This window comes from Propithecus coquereli, unplaced genomic scaffold (genome assembly GCF_000956105.1).
Source record: "Propithecus coquereli isolate 6110/MARCELLA unplaced genomic scaffold, Pcoq_1.0 Scaffold158, whole genome shotgun sequence".
Taxonomy (NCBI): domain Eukaryota; kingdom Metazoa; phylum Chordata; class Mammalia; order Primates; family Indriidae; genus Propithecus; species Propithecus coquereli.
This window is the reverse complement of record NW_012140302.1, coordinates 4,699,476-4,717,663: the sequence shown is the minus strand read 5'-3', so window position 1 is coordinate 4,717,663 and position 18,188 is coordinate 4,699,476.

Here is an 18,188-nt window from a genome sequence, read left to right as displayed (position 1 = left end):
TATTACCTTTGTTTTCCTATCACATGATAGATTCAGATTTTCACCATCATACTTGGTTCTCTCCTCTGCTAGTTCATCACGTCTCTGGCTAAGAGGCAGAGGCCCCTTTTCTCCCAATTTGTCTGATCCTCTTCCTGCAGCCCTCCTGGGGCTCCCCCTGTACAACGACATCAAAGTCAGTGAGGGCTGGAAGCTGGTGGCCAGCCATATGGAATTACAGCCCAGGCCCTCGCCGGATTACAGACTGTGACACAGGAACCAAATGACAGTGCCATGGCATAGGGGGAAGACTGGTAAAGCCTCCTGTTTTGAATGGAAAATATGACTGTTTGTGTATTTATGCACAGGCTCCTCATAAGCAACCTGGATATTTCACCAACGTCCCAGTGAAGCAAGGGATCGGCTGAGTTAAAAACAGTTCTAGAATATCTCTCTTCTAAGTCAATTGCCCACCCCATCCTATCCTCTCTGGGTGTTTACTTAAATGTGTTTCTTTGTATATTTTGGAATTAGAAAAAATGCTTACCAACAAATAACATAACTCAAAACATAAAATAAAATAGCTCACAAAGCAGAGTGCCTTATTTGACACATTATTATTATCACAAAATCCAACCATATCTTACCCATTCTGAATCTAGGTATTTAGCAATTTAATCTATCCAGGTCTCTACTTCCTAATCTCCCATTCACTTCTCAACTTCCTGCAGCCTGGCTTTTATCTCCCATATTCCATGGAATCTGTTTAAACTTATCATCTCCAAAATGCTACTGTAATCAGCCTTGCAAAATGACCCCCTCCCTAAGTTATTTTCTGTTCGCTCAGACTTTACCAGTCAGGCCTACCAACCAGATTTAACTATCCTGTCCACAGGAATCATCATCCATCCAAAACAGCTGATTCTGGAATCAGACCACCTGAAGACCCTATGGCTTCAAACCCCATGCCAGCTGACCTGCATTCCACAAGCCACTATAGAAGCCCTTGCCCTTAGTCTGTCAGGGAGATGGATTTGAGACTAATGCTCCCATTCTCCCGACAGAGATCATTCCCATTAAAATTCCTTTCTTCCTCAGCAATCCTCACTGTCTCAGTAATTGGCTCTTTGGGTGGCAAGTGATAGCAGCACCGAGGCTGGACCCCTTTTTGGATTCTGTAACAACACCTTTTTTCTGGACCTGTTGAAATAATATCATGATAGACCCAGTTGCCTAGGCTTAACCTCATAGTTGCCCTTTGCTGCTTCCTCTCTCTGTTATAGCTATTATCCAGATGATTTAATTTCCAAGTTCTGATGATCCTGCCTCCTAACTTTTGTCTCCCTCCCAGTGACTCCATGCTCACTACTTACAGCTTTAGTTTGCCTCTTAGTCTCTTTGCCAGAACTAGCAAAGAAAAGCAATTGCTTTTCTTGTGTCTAAGCTTGTCTCCCCTTTATTCCTTTTGCTACAAATGCTACCAGCTTATACAATGCAAATGAGTTCATGTCACTCCTTGTTTGAAGACCTCCAGTCCTTCCTTGCTACAAATAGAATCAAGTCCAAAGGTCCTTCATAATCTGGTCCCAAACCGTCTTTACACCGATTTCAAAGCCCTCACCAGGTCCTCCACCCCACTTTCCGGCCCTTGCACTCCACCACTGGTTTCCTACACTTCTCAAACATGCCATGCTTTTCCACGTCTCCATGCCTTTGTCACTGCTGTTCCTTCTGTTTGCAGTGCTGTTTCCCACCTTGTCATTAGGAAAATTCCAGCCATCCTGCAAGGTCCAGCTCAAATGTCACCTGCTCTGGAAAGACCATTACTCCCTTCTCCCCTAGCAAAGTTAGTGACTCTCCTCTGTGAAGCTACATCTTATATGTTCCTTCATATTAGTGCTTACTGTGCTGCCAATGTTGGCTATACGTATACCCCTGTCATTTAAGGGCAGTAACTGTACTCTGTTTATCTCTGTATTTCCAGTGACTAACAAAGTTTTAGGCACACATCAGAGATTTCTGCATGCCTGATGAATGAATGAATGAATGAATGAATAACTCATTGCAAGGAATCAATAAAACGTTTCAAATTTAAAAATTTTATTTGAGGTTCATATCTCCATGGTAAAAATTACTTTCTCCTCTCTCATCCAAGAAAACAAAGATAACCTACAGGCTGAGTGGACATTCAGTAAAAGAAAGAGTTAGAACGAAACTCAGCATCACTGTTTCATTTCTGAACCCCCTTTCTTCAGGCACAAAAGGATGGTAACAAATTTCCCAGGGTGATAAAGGGACTTCATTAACATTTGTATCAATGGAAGACAACAGAAACAGGATCTGATGGAGTGATAAGTATAGAAGCAAAATAGTCCACTGTTAAATTAGTGAGTTACTTTCAGGATGTCCGGGAAACATTTAATGAATCTAGGAATCAATTTCTTTTTAATTTTAAAGAATGCACCATTTACAAATCACCAATTCAATTGTTATTCATCTTCTTTTACTCCATGTTAAAATGAGTTTTCAAAAATTTGAAAAAGGCAGTCTTTGGCACTTGAATCAACTACTCTTCCTTCTCTGTGATTTTTATTCCCCTAAACACTAAAGGAATGTTTCTGAAGTTACACAGCTTGGAACACCTTTCTCCCTCCTCTTCTCTAAGCCATTGCTCATTGTTCAGGCCTCAGCTGAAACATCACTGTCTCTGAGAAGCCTCCCCAACCCTCTCAAACCAGATTCAGAGCTCTAGCTACTTGTGCCGTTGGCATCCTGGATTTTATCATTGCCACTTATAACAGAGTCTAGGTAAAATGAAGGCAAATATCAATTTTCTTTTGCTCACCATTGTATTCCCATGATATGTACATAGTAAGTATTTCACAAATATTTATTTAATGAAAAATAATATATTTGTTGAATTGGTAAAAAGATGCCTGGTGGTGGGGGGGAGGACAACATTGTCTTAGATTGCATCCCCCCAAAACAGACACTGAGGCAAGGATTTGTGTGTTCAGAGTTTATTTGGAGTTGATCCCTAGAAGCCAGGGAATGGAGGAAAACCAATTATGGGTACATTTATGGGTGGGTTGTCACGGTGGGAAACTAGGGTTCAATCCCACCGAGGACCCTCTACAAGACTGTATATAACGTACCCCGGCATTGTTCCACTGAGAAGCGAGGGAGTGGGGGTATTTATCCAACAACTCTTGCTCCTTATTGTTGGAGGGCTGCTCCTAGAGGTGGAAATACTTCCCCTCCCTGGCACTTCCATCTTACCCTGTGAGCTGATGCCCTGACCTCCAGAGAAAGCCTTTGTGCAGAAAGAGGTGCCGACCTGGAGTTTGGATGCTGTTGGCATGTGTGGGACGGTCCACCAAAGTTGCATTGATCTCTGGAGTCAACTGGGGACATGTGGACAGGTCATCAACAGTGTTTCTACAGTTTGCACTACTGATGTTTTTCTTCCAAATGTCTAAATTAAAAACATGTCCATTAGAAAATTACCAAACACATTTGAGTAGTTCTAAGTCTTACATAGTTTTCTACCTCTACATAACAGGAACTACCTCTAAGTAATAATAGTGCTAAGTAGAGTCACAGTAAACCACATGAGAGTCATCTGATACAGGAACACATGGCATCCAATCTTCAAACAGATGCTTAGGCCACATTTACCAAACAACCATGTCTTTAGTATTATTCACCTACTTGAGGATCTCTGATCCACTGTGTTTTATAATGTCAATGTAGAGTTTTGATAATATTTCATGTTTTTTATACACTAAACAGTTGCACTATGCAGTGTTTTCTCTGTGGATCAGCTGCCAATTCAAGAATGGTTTTGACAAAAAGCTGGCAGTAACTCTCCCAAGCAGTGTGTTGGTATTCTACCTCTACACTATAATTTTTAAGTGCCCATGTCAAGCCCTACTGCAAATGTTTTCATGGCTTCCCATTGTCCATTGAATAAAGACCATCTTACTGAGCCATTCAAGACACTACACAAGTTAGTTCCAATGCTGTCTCCTTTTCCTGCAATCAAACTGAACCACGTACCACTCCCTCCACATGGCTTGTTCACCCACGGTACTCATCTTCTTCTTTGGACTTCCTTCTGGGCTGACCTCTCTTCTCTCCTATCTCCAATTCCTGCCTAATAAATCATGCTTATCTCTTAAGGTTCATCTGAAATTCCATAAGTTTTCATTTCTCATCACATTTGCAGAGTGATGTCTCCATCTTGCCTGCCTGTGAACCCTCTTATTTCTATGTATACTACTCTTGAAGCTCTTTATATAGACTACTATCTCGAGTACAGTTTTCGGTGAAAATATGTCATTCTTTCTTCTAGCCTAATGCCTTTCTATTACAGTTTTAAGTCCCCTCAAGGGCAAGGAACTATGACTTTCTCACTTTTGTATTATATACTACCTTTAGCAGAATTCGTGGCATATAATACTCAAATGTAAAAAGTTTGTTGAGTTGAATTTTTGAAATTTATATTCTAATGCACATATGGTAAAATCCACTTTTTTGAAATGAACAGTTCTGTGAATTTTGACAGACATGAGTCATATAACCATCACCATAATTGGGATACAGAACAACTCTATCACCCACCTCCTCACAAATTCCCTCATGCTTCACATTTATCATCAAACCCTTCCCTCATTCTGGGACCCTGACAACCACTGATCTATTCTCCATCCCTATAGTTTTGCCTTTTCCAGAATGTTATATAAATGGAATCGTGTAGTATAAATTTTGAATCTGGCTTCTTTTACCCAGTGTAATGTGTTTGCAATTCATTCATTATGTTACATGTATCAATAGTGTGTGTGTGTGTGTGTGTGTGTCTGAGGTCTGTCTGGAAAGTATCCAGCATTGTTAATATAACAAGAACAGTTTTCGTGACATTGACGTAACCTGGTAGCCAAGAAGAGTGGACTGCGATGCAGGTGTGTGAACAATGACGACTTCACTGTAGTAATGAGTGGGATGCTAGATCTGTTGAGTGGGCATGTGTATTATGTGGCCGTGGCATTCAAAATGCCTGATTGAGTAGAGAAACAAATCTGCATCAAATTTTGCATTAAGCTTGAACATTCTTCCACGGAAATTATTTGGATGATTCAGAAGGCTTTCCAGATGATGCAATGAGTGTAGCACAAATAAAAGTGTGCCACAAATGCTTCAAGAATCTGTTAAAAGTGATCCACATTCTGGAAGGCCCACAACAAGCACAACACCTGAGAATGTTGAATGTGTGCAGGTTAGGTTAAGACACACTGGGAGAACCGTGTGAGGTCCCAAGGTGCCTACTTTGAAGGGGACTGAGGCTTGTATCTTGTATCTTCTTCAATAAATGTCTCTATTTTTCATATTACATGGCTGGATACTTTCAAATACTTATCAAATATTTTCTCCAAGTGTGTAGCTTATCTTTTCATTCTCTGAACAGTGTCTTTTACAGACCAAAAGTTTTTTTTTTTTTTTAATTTTGATGGAGTCTAATTCATGATTTTTTCTTTTATGGCTTGTGTTTTTGGTATCATATTTAAGAACTCTTTGCCTAGTCCGGGCGTGGTGGCTCACGCCTGTAATCCTAGTACTCTGGGAGGCCGAGGCGGGCGGATTATTTGAGCTCAGGAGTTTGAGACCAGCCTGAGCAAGAGCGAGACCCCGTCTCTACCAAAAATATAAAGAAATTAATTGGACAGCTAAAAATATATAGAAAAAAATTAGCCGGGCATGGTGGCGCATGCCTGTAGTCCCAGCTACTTGGGAGGCTGAGGCAGCAGGATTGCTTGAGCCCAGGAGTCTGAGGTTGTTGTGAGCTAGGATGACACCACGGCACTCACTCTAGCCCGGGCAACAAAGTGAGACTCTGTCTCAAAAAAAAAAAAGAAAAAAAGAACTCTTTGCCTAACCCAAGGTCATGAAGAGTTTTCTTCTATGTTTCCTTCTAAAAGTTTTATAGTTTTGTATCAATAGACTGACATTCAGTTCTATGATGCATTCTGATACATTTTGTGTTAATATTTGTATAAGGTATGGGGTACATTGAATTGAATTTCATGTCGTTGGAAGACATTTTTCCTTTACCTTGGAAGAAACTACTTCCAATTCAACCTATGCAAGTGTTAAGACATTCCATTTTCTTATATCAGGTTTACGACTCTAGTGAGAATCCCCTTTGAAGCTGAACAAATTTGAACTGAAGAGAGGCTTAATTTTAATCAGACAGGCTGACGGCAATAACTATTAATAAAGAATAAACAGATAAGATACTGAAATATCTAGTTCTTGCTTTGATAGGTAAGTATTGGTTGGCAAAATCAACACACAGTGTGTGCGTTTATGTAAATATATGCATCAATTCATTTATACACAGACAAGCGCGCAACTATATACTGTTAAATATTTCTGAGCTATTGTCCCTCCCTAGACTTTTAAGCCATAATTTTACTTATTTAGAAATTCCAGCTACCCTTTTCCCAGAGGCAAGAGATTTTGGTTAGTGGGTTTAGAATTTGTCACAAATTGTCACATCATTCAGTTTATAAAATGTCCTTGACTTGGGTAGACCAAAGATGGATTTTCCATTACGTCACTTAGAAATGGATAGGTTTTCCCATAAGCACACTTTGACATTTTATCCCAACTTTTATTTTTTTTATATTTCATTTCCATTTTTTAATGGCGCTTTTGCTGGCAACCAACACATCCCTTTTGACGCTGCTGGCAATGTCAAGAAGTTTGAGTGCATTTGCCTTGCCCTGAATCAACCAGAATAGCAGCGTGGCTTCTCTGCCAAGTCCACCGTGTTTGAGGCCTGAGGCATCTCCATCACCATTGCACTCAATGAGACCTTCACACAGAGCTGGGTGTATTTTTCATTTTCTTGTATTTAGGACTGACGGTTTTCTCACTGTTGTTGGTTCTTTAGTGTTTATGGGTTCACTTAATATAATGCTGTTGGCCTTTATCCTAAAATATTATCCTTGAATAAAAAAAATGTAGCTATCTAGGCTAGCCTTTATAAAACAGTGCAGAATGTGTATTCTGGAATATTAAATTATTCATTCCAACACTTTTCTCCCCTGCAGTAAGATATACATCTACATCCTTCACCTTGTAGCTTTGCATCGTCCTTGGGACAGTGGAAGGAGTTTACTTCTTCCTAAATTCCATTTTTCGAATATTACCTTGGCCAATAAAATGTAGTAGAAGCGACATGAACAAAGGCTTTATGTATGCTCACAGAAGTTTGGCTTGTCCTTTTGTGTTCCTGTGATTACCATGAAAAAAGCATGACCCAGCTAGTTTCCATCCCCTCAACTTGGGCCTGGAGGGAAACACGTGGAGCAAACCCAAGCCTGATGTGCAGCCTAAACTAGCCAAGCTGCATCATGAAGCAGAGTTGTCCTGACCAAGGACAAGTAAGTAAGAACAATGAAATGCTTGTTGTTTCTAAGCCACTGGGTTTTGTTACATAGCATTATTACAGCAATAGCTGACTAATACACTCACCTATCTCTTAGTCATGTTTCCTATGGACAGGAAAGTAAATGTGAGACTCAGCATCATTTCTTTCCTAGGATAAACAAACAAGTGAAGATTTGCAGCCATGGATCAGACAGGAAACTATCTTCTCATCAATTTTTCTTCGGCCTGATCCATTCTTCAAAAATCTGTTCTGAGCAGATTCTCTGAGTATGCTTTTAGTAGAATCGATCTAAACTGGAATTATAGTATAGAGAGGCTGTTATTTCTTAGTTGTCCTCACAAGTGCTAGATTCCAGCAATTGCAGCCCCTGTCAAGTTTTTCTATTATGATTTATACATGAAGTGATGGCACAGGTTTCAAGATGTAGGAGACACATTTCTTGGTAGTAGGAAGAGCCATTAGAATCTAGCCTTTCCCCCATAATATTAACAATCCCTGGTCATTAGCAGTTGCTCAAGTGTCCATTGCAATGTTGAGTGAACATCAACATAGAATAATAGTCTGTCCCTTGTTTCACCTTTATCCCCAATGAATACATTTCTTGGCATTCCTTGATCTATGAGTATAGTTACATTTTGCAGTTACATTACCAGGGTTGGCCAGACCTCACAAGTGTACTTCCTTATACCTGAATCTTTAGCTGGATAGATTAATTGGAATCTTTTATTGTAGTGTGCTGTTTCAAAATCTAAGAACATAGATTGACAGTCCCTTTACAAGGCATGTCTCACCATCATCTTACCAGCAGGAAGTTTCTAGGCTACCTTGAATTCCAGATTTACAAATCTTTACAAGTCTTGTCAAAGAGTCTTCCTATTTTTAATATGTTGTACAAAGTTCCACAATTTTAAAAATAATCACTAGGTACAGAAAATCTTACTTAAGTTACAAAATATGTGTTAGCTTGTTCATTCTCTCAAAGTTTACCTCCCTTTCTCTACCTTGACTTTTTCTACTTCTCATAGCCCTGTTCCCCTCTTCCTCTGACTGCTCAAACACAGACCAACTGGAGAAGGCTAAATCGTAAAAGAGATATTTAGCCTACGAGAACAAATTCTAAAGGGAGACTTTAGAGCTGACTTTTAATACTTGGTGGTCTGTTATGTAGAAGAGGGAGTATGTTTGTCTTATAGTGCCACGGAAAGAACAGAGCTAGACAAATAACAGAAAATTACAGGAAGGAAGTTTGGGCTCAGTCAAAAAGCTTTGAACAATTGAAAATGTATTGTAATAGAGCAGAAAGTAGTGACTTCCTTATCAGTGGATGTGTTCAAGCTTCTTAGGCATAATAGAGAGGTAATTCTTATATGTCTGAGTACCTTCAAAAACTAAAATACTATGATTTGGTCTATTTAACTCTTTACAGTTTATCAACATGAGCATTTGTGCTGTGTAGCTGGGACAACATAGACTACTAAGTAAGTGCTCTAGCACTTTCTTATAATTCTATGATGAAATGGAAAAGAAAACCAGAATTTGTAGCCTCGAATCCAGTATGTCCTTCTAAGTAGTCTTGGCTTCTGTGAAAGACAATATGTATGATAGAAAACATTACATTTCTCTGCATTCTGATAGTTAGTCCTTCATTGTACCTACAGCTGATCTCCACTGTCTAGAAACATAAATACAGTTGACCCTTGAACAATATGGGTTCGAACTGCACAGGTTCAATTATACACAGATTTTTTTCTTTGCCTCTGCTTCTCCTGGGACAGCAAGATCAACTCCTCTTCCTCCTCCTCTTCAGCCTATTCAACATGAAGGTGAGGATGAAGACCTTTATTGTGGTACACTTCCACATAATGTATAGTAAATATATTTTCTCTTTATTATGATTTTCTTAATAACATTTTCTTTTCTCTAGCTACTTTATTGTAAAAATACACTATATAATACATATAACATACAAAATATTTGTTAATCAACTGTTTATGTTATTGGTAAGACTTCCAGTGAACAATGGACTGTTAGTAGTTAAGTTTTTGGGTAGTCAAAAGTTATACATGAATTTTTGACTGCATAGGAGTCAGTGTCCCTAACCTCCACATTGTTCAAGGGTCAAGTGTACATGTGCATCTTTATGGCTGAGATAATGTTAATTTACTACCTGCCACAGCAGTTCTAAAAGGAGCATGTTATTCTCTTTTCTATTTTCTAACCACAACAATTTTTGGTTTAAGTTTCTTTTAATCTAGTTATATTACTATATAGAGAGTACTGTGAGTAACACGTTCTATGCAGACTTATTAAATCAATAATAAGATTCAAAAGGTATACAAATGGTATATAGTGAAAATTCTCCCTTCTTAAAAAAAAAATCAAAGGTCATATTTAAAAAAAAATATTTAAGATTTCAGCTTGACCATCTAGGTGCTTTAGTTTGACATTTGGGGTTATTTTCTTCTGCGTAAAGACAACCTTTAGAAAGTCCTTCACTGTGATCTCTTAGTGAACTATCTCAGTGTTTGATAAAAAATGTCCTTCTTGAGGAATACTGAAGATTTCTTGGTTAGCAGTTACTATTATTATTATCAGCACACTAATACTGGATACTAATCCAATGGCTTTTAGCTTCCATTGCTGCTGTTGAGAAGTCAGCTGTCAGTCTAACTGTGGCTCATTTGAAGGTAGTCTCTTTTTCTCTGGCTACTTTTGAGATTTTTCTCTTTGTATTTGATTTTCTGTAGTTTCCCTCTAATGCATTTAGGTGTGCATTTCCTTTATTTATATTGTTTGGGATTCATTGTGTTCCCTGAATTGGACTTAGACCTCAGACTGAAGTTCTTTTATCAGTTCTGGAAAATTCCCAAACATCAATCTTCAAATATTTCTTATCTTTTCTCTTTCACTTTTTCCTCTGGAATCCAATTAAACAGAATGGAATTCTTAATTATGCACTTTATGTTCCTTATCTTTGCTTCTGTATTTTCTGAGTTGTTTCTACATGCTGCATTTTAAATATTTTTGACCCATATTCTAATCTCTACTTTTCTCTTCAGATGCTACTAAACTTATCCATTGAGGTCTTAATTTGGTTATTATACATTCTTTATTTTAAAACTTAATTTTTTCCAAACATTCTAGGTCTCTTTTTATGGTTTCCAGTTCTATGCTGTAATTTTCAGCTTGTCTTTTTTAGCTCATTCACCATATTAAGCATAGATGTTTTCTAGTCTGTCTCAAGTCTAATATCTGGAGTTCTATACCCTATTCTTTTTACTTCATATTACATTATACACACAATGCTACTTAGTCTCCTTAGTTGTAATTTTTATATCTGTATAATATTCTGTTGATTAAAGGAATGACAGTTTCCTCATTTTTAAAATGAGGATTCCCCACCTTTTGGGGAAGTTTCCTGGCTTATAGTGATTAGTATTCTCACAGAGTGAACCATCAGTGACTATTTATGCTCTCCTGTATCTTTTTAATAATATGAATTTAAAAATGATGTTTGTGTATAGATGGGATTTTGAAGAAAACATGGAAAAATAGAATAATAGAGTATTGGGATTGTGTATGTTCACATTTTCTATTATTTATATTGCAGTATGTTGGGAAATAAATACAAATCACAAAAAATAAAATGAAGTTCCTTAAAGCTAAATTGATAATAGCTAATATTTTAATAGGTATGTACCAGGTTCTATTCTAAGCCCTTTATATATATTAACTAATTTAGTGATCCCAGAAACCCTCTTTGATAGCTGGAAGCCTTGAAACTGGGGATGAGAATCATGGAATCAGCTGATAGCTCCTTTACTCACATGTCTGGCTATTGATGATGACCATTACCTGGGGGCCTCAATGCCTCTCCATCAAGGCCTCTTCATGGGAACTATTGGCTAATTTGAGTTTCCTCATGGCCTAGGGCTGGCTTCTGCAAGAGATAGCATTTGCAGAGAGAAAGAAAGATATATTTAAGCAGAAACTCTTATGACCTAGATGAGAAGTCACATAGCATCTTTTCCACCATACTTTGTTGGTTGAAGCAGTCAGGAGCACCAAAGGAGGAACAGTCTCATCATAAAAAGTCAATATGAGATGGGATGTGTATTGGAAAATATAATATGCCTCAGAAGGAATATATAAAAGTTTAATTCTGTGTTGTACTGAAGTCAATAGAAAGAAGAGCGGTGATTTATGACTCTATTAAATGTGAACAATATTCTCTTTTAAGTTAAAAATATAGCTAACAAAAATATGTATCTTCAGCCAGAGTAATAGTAAACAAACAGCTATATTAGTTTACATAAATGCAATGACATTGGAACTAACAGTATTTATAAATCTGCCTTGAATTATTTATACACTACATCCAATATTTTACGGTAGGACTCTCATCCTTAAGGAAGAAAAATCTGATTTTATATCTAATGACTGATGTTTATATCCAAGGACCAAACTGAGAATGCAGCTGTAGGGCAATGCTTTCCATCAAGCAGACAGAATGTTTGATAGTGAGGGCTTACATGGGTGGCAATTTGCTTAAGTATAAATTATGACACAAACACACTTTGGAGAACATAAAATGGGTCTTTAGAGTCACTAAAAAAAATGACAATGAAAGATGAATTTTATAGAGGCAAATATGATCTTTCAACAAAAGTGGTCAAAGAGACAAAATTGGTATAAGGTGAAACTAATGCTCATCACAACCAAAAGATTATGACATATTGTGCCTTTTTGATAGGGCATATAAAAAGCCTGAAATATCAAAGAATGTTCTGTGTTTGCTGGCTTTACTTGAGACATGGATACTAAGGTCGAGTGTAAATGATAACCTGAATAGTTAGAAGAAGCTGTCTGTGAGCCTCTACTGGTTCTCAGAAAATGAGTACATCATTTTCAGATCATCCTTAGCCCATTATGCATCAGATGAGGTGGGACAAATTTCAAACCAAATGAGCTCTGTAAAATCCTATGGAGGAAGGAAATCAGTATGTATTAAAATAAAGCCCAATCCCTCAACACGTGCAAAAACACTTGTGAGTTACTAGCAAGATTTTTCTTAAAGAAAATGATCATAATTACAGCATTCAGAGGCATCAAAGCCAGACATAGGCACAAGAATTCTGTCTTTCCCAGGACAGATGGATATGTGGGGTGAGCTGACTGCTTTATGTGTGCCTCAGACAGTGGGAGAAAGGATCAGGAAGAAGTGGGACCTTTTGCTGGGTCACTTCCCCAGCCAACCCAAGACCTCAGAGATGTATGAGTTCCTTCACCTCAGGTAGGTTTTTTTGCCTCTTATATCCTGGTAGAAATACCTTTAAGAATGACAACAGCAACAAAGACAATTCTTAAGCAAGTCTCTCTTCGTGGGCCTGTTATTTATCCTGTAGCTCTGGCAATCAGGACAGTTATACAGAGATTACCTGGATGATTTTTGAAGTCGTCAAGGTTTTTTTTCATGATGGCAGTAGTCTGCTTAAGATTTGTAAGCAATAAAGACATACTGAAAACATAATTTAATAAAGCTTGTATAAATCAGAGGTAATCTAGATTTATATAGGGGTTTAAAAAATTTACAGAGGGTGACTATACAAAAGTCTTCCTCTTGAACTAAGTAATCTTTAAATAATTTATAAATGTAATCTTGAGCTGAAAAGCTTGGATTTAGGGAAAACTTATTTTGCATGCAAAAGGGAAAAGAAATTTCCAAAGGATGTTTATAATTTGTGTAGTTTTGTAGTGATAGGCCATTGTCAGAGACATTTCTGAAAGTGCATCTTTGGAGATTTATCTAACTTATTGGGCTTCGGTTCTGGAGCCCACTGCAGGGTGAACTGTGGATGCGATGCAGTTGCATCCTCTCTCCTCCAGGTCATTAGGGGAGCTCTTGGCTGATATTCTATTGGAGGCCAGCAGGAGCTTGCCATTCTTTCGGGAATGAACTTGAAGGATGACATTTTCTTTCAAACTTAGCCATCATCAGCACAGACCGAACACAGCACATTACATGGGGTCCCTTCCCTTGTCTGATAGTGGAACAAATGGCCTACCCCAGCCCTTTGTCACCTAGTTACATTGGATCACTTAGAGCATGATAGCAGTTGACCTCACAGGAGTCTTCTTAATGTGCTACAGGAGGATGCCACCCACTGCCCAGCATCATCAGAACATGATGGTTCTCTGTGTCCTCACTTATAATGGCTGCTTCTTTTTATCCTTCCCAATGGTTTCCAAAGGCCTCATTATCCACTTGCTAATCTAAGCCAATAAGCTCCTTTCCTTTGACCACAGAGTTATGGAGCTGCCTTTGCCCCACCGTCATAACTCAGCTCACTCGTCAGACCCAACTCAAGCTCCTGTGTCTGGATTTCCACGTAGAGAGATTGTTATTAAAGGGCCAATGGCCTGCCTCATTTCTCTATTGTTTGGAACACACCCATCATTGCAAGAAATTGCACAACATATTAATGGCTTCTGAAAATAATGCTTACCATGCCTCTTGGAAAAAGACAGGATAAAAATCTACTTGAAATAAAATGACCAATGCAATCTTAAGAAATAAAACCACAAGAGCTAAACTTTTTTGAAACAAAACAGAAGCCCTTTTGGCCTGAACGACTTCCTCACATTTACTTCCAATCAAGGGCTTATTTATAGAGACAACTCACCAAATCCTTCCAGACTTTTCCTTAATCTAGTAGGTCAATGAATTCTCTAGTTCCTTTTCCACCTTCCCTGACCACCCCAAAATGTATATGCTGATAACGTATAGAATTATAGAACCAGATTGTAAACTTCCTGATGTCAACTTCTAAGCCTTAAATTTCTTTGCAGTTCTAAGAATGTTTATTTAGCACATTGTCTGGCATATGGTAGATCCTCAGATATTGTTAATTTGGCTACAGTTCAGTTTCCAGTTATGTGATATAAGATAAATGTTTGACAATATAGGCTAGATTAAATTACCTCTACATAATATGTCTGAGATTCTGAAGCAGACTTCCTAAGATCTTGAGTTACAGGAGAAATACATGAAATACAGGGACGTTATCTCCTATCACCACACAAATAGTGAAATACTCTCTAGGGAAGCTGATTTTCATTAGGCTATTCCTAATTAGCTGAAAATGTAATTCAACTGGAAAAGGATCCCTCACATTGCACATTCTCCCTGGATGATCTCAGCCACCCTTGCAGCTTCAGCTACCTCTTAAAAGTGAACAATTCTTGAATCTCTTTTCAACTCCTATCCCTTCCATGGCCTCTAGGCCATCCAGTCCAACTCTTTACTGGAAATATCCACTTGAGTGTTCAACAGATACTTCAAAATTAATATATCCAAAGCTAAACTCCAAATATGCTCTTCCTCCTATTCCAAACATTATAACAACAGTATCCATCATACTGGATGCTAGCCAGAAACCCTGGCATCATTCTCGACATTTCCTTCAACCTTACTCTCTAGATTGAATCAGTTGCCATAACTCATCATGTTTGCCTTCTTAGCCCTTTTTCTTTTTTAACAGTTTTTAAGGCTTAATCTACACTTCATAAACTATACTCACTTTAAATATATTTTTTGATGGGTCTTAATAAATGTATACAGTTGTGCAAACATTGTTCAGTTTTAAAACATTCCCATTACACCAAAAAGTCCCCTTGTGCCTCTTGGCGCTCCTACCCTGGCCTTAGGCAACCACTTATCTGTTTCTGAGGTTTTGCCTTTTCTGGAAATTTCATGTAAATGGAATCATACACTAGGAAGTCTTTTGTGTCTGGTTTCTTTCACTTAACATGATGTTTTTGAGATTCACCCGTGTTGTTGCCTGTGTCAATAGTCTGTTCCTTTTTATTGTTGCTAGTATTCCTTTGCTTGGGTATACTACATTTGGCTTATCCATGGATATTTGGGTTGCTTCCAGTTTTGGCTATTATGACTAATGTTGCTATGAACATATTCATGCAAGTCTTTGTGTAGATATAGGTTTTCATTTCTCTTGGGTAGATATCTAGGATTGAAATTGCTGGTTTATATGGTAAATGTATGTTTAACTGTTTAAGAAACTGCCAAAATGTTTTACAAATTGGAGGTTCTATTTTACATTCCCACCAGCAGTATATTAAGGTTCCAGTTCTTCCATATCCCATTAATACTTAGTATTGTCTGTCTTTTAATAGTAGCTATTCTGAGTACCATGGCATTTCATTATCATTTAATTTGTATTTCTCTAGTGACTAATGATGTTTAGCATCTTTTCCTGAAATCTGCTGAGGTATCTATTAATATCTTTTGCTATTTTTATTGGGCTATTTGTCTCTTATTATTGAATTTAAAAAGTTCTTTACCTTTTCTGGATACACATCTTTTATCAGGTATATGTTTTGTCAATATCTTCCTACATTCTGTGACTTGCATTTTCATTCTCTTAATAGTGTCTTTTGAAGAGCCAACATTTTTTAATTTCTTTGCTGCTTTGAATCTGGCTCACTCCTCTCTTTTCTTAGCCATTTCCTTAAGTTTGTTTCTTCTCCATTCTTGTCTGAACTTTTGCAGTAGCCTAGTGATGTTTCATTTTCTTCAGTGTACCAACTTCTTAGCTACACATAACATGTCCACTATGGAGATGTGCCACTCAGATCTTCTTCCAAAGAACCTGCTGCCGGGACCAGAGCTGACCAAGAGCCTCCAGTGGCCACAGCGTGGATCCCGCACAGCACTCTCGCCATTTCCACTCTTGCTCCAGGCTGCACCAGGGCTGAGCCCTCCTGCACAATGCAAGGTTCTTCTAGCAGGCCACCATTGCCTGGGAACTCCTCCACAGCCTGGCCAAGACTTTCCTGGACTGCTGCAGTCTGAAGCCAGCCCAGCCCACTCCTTCCTTGCCTCTTTCCTCCACAGATCTCAGACCTACATTGCAACCTGAAAGCTCTCGTGCCCATCTCCTGTTTCCGGTCCCTTTGTCCTAACAGGTGTTTCTCCAATAAATCCCTTGCATGTCTAATCCTGTGTTAGTATCTGCTTCTCAGAGGACGCAAGCTGACACAACAGATAAGGCCATTCATGATGCAGCCCCAGCCCCCCCCTCAATCTTGGCAGTCCCTCAGTTGTCCGTGAGCATGTGTCTTCCCTTTCCAGATGGCATGACCATGGAGAGACCAAGGGCTTCCTCGCCTCACCCAAAATTCCTCCCTTTTTCTCAAGCTTCTTTGGTAGCAGAAGACAAATCAACCTGCAATATTACAGAGGCTACAATAATGTGCTGAGGAAGATTTGTGTGAGTAGGAAGAGCAGAAACACCAAGGAAAACTCAGATTTTGCCCTTCCACCTTGCCCCCATCTATACCCCACCACCTTTTGCTGAGCTATGAGTGTTGGAGGGAGAAAGAACAAAAAAACAAACTTTGTTCCATGAGTACTTACTCCTCTTATATCCATAAATGCATTCACACCTGCTTTGCAAAGACAATGCTTCTGACTGCGCTCAACTGTGCTGTTGGGGGGGTTTCTTCAGCAGGGAGAGACAGCGAAGGGAAGTGAAATGTTTAACACCATAAGAATATCATGGGGGCTCTTTAAAAACATGACAGTGTTCTGGGCCCCAACCCAAACCTTCTAAACTGGTCTCTCCAGAGAAAGGCACCAAGACAGTATTTTTAACAAATGCCCTAAGTAATTCTTAGGATCAGGCATATTTGAGAAATCCGAGAAGAGCAGTGAAGAACTCAGGTATGAAAGCTCTGCTCATTCAGTTTGATTTCTGATTCTGACCCTTGTTATCTGTATAACCTTGGAGAAGTTATTTAACATTTCTGTGTTTAGTTTCTCATCTGTAAAGTGCAATAATGAATCATACCTTCCCTATCAGTTGCTATGAGGATACAAAGAATTAGTGGTTATGCAGTGTGTAAGACAGTGCCTATCATGTAGGAAATTGCTCAGGAAATTTTAACTCTTGTTGTTATCATTATCATTCTTATTACTGACAGATCCAATTCAACAAAGAGCATTTGCCAGATATAATGCCAAGGTCCAGTGTGGAGTGTACGTGTTTAGGAGGGTAGGGTTAGGGTAGAGAAGTGAGCAAGATTCATCATCTGCTCATAGCTAGGTGAGTTTTTTTCTCACCCATCCACGTTCTCCTATCTGATCTCCATCACTCAGGGCATGCATTTAACAGCCGTCTGCCAGTATCAGGAGTGGGTTCTGTGGCTGGTGCAGAGCCAGACTAACAATCTTTGATCTTGGCTTTGGAGAGGTGCTGATGTGTACAGGGAAGAGTCTCTGAGTCATTGGATCAGAGTTCAAATCCCAGGTTATCTCACTTATCGGAGGGGTGAACAACCTTGGGACAATTATTTAAGCCCTCTGAGCATCTGTTTTCTTAATTTCTGATGTTTTGTACCTCTGTGGGCTCCTGAGAAGCTTAACTGAGATGATGCATGTAAAAACTTCTGGCATATGGTAGGGGCTGAAGAAATGGGAGTCTCCCCTGGTTTCATTGGTACTGTTTGGGCTCACTAAGCTAACCCACCTACAGAGCCAGGATGAGCCCAGCTGCTCTCTATGAGGGCAGACCTGCAAGACCCAAAAGGCTCCCCAAACTGTCAGTCCTATAACTCAAATTATTCATCTTCACTATGCATATCTTTGTGGAACTACGTGTGATGCATGGGGCTTTATACTCCTTACTCTTGTACTGTCTTGTCATTCACTGCCATAGTCTGGGGATATCACAGTTCT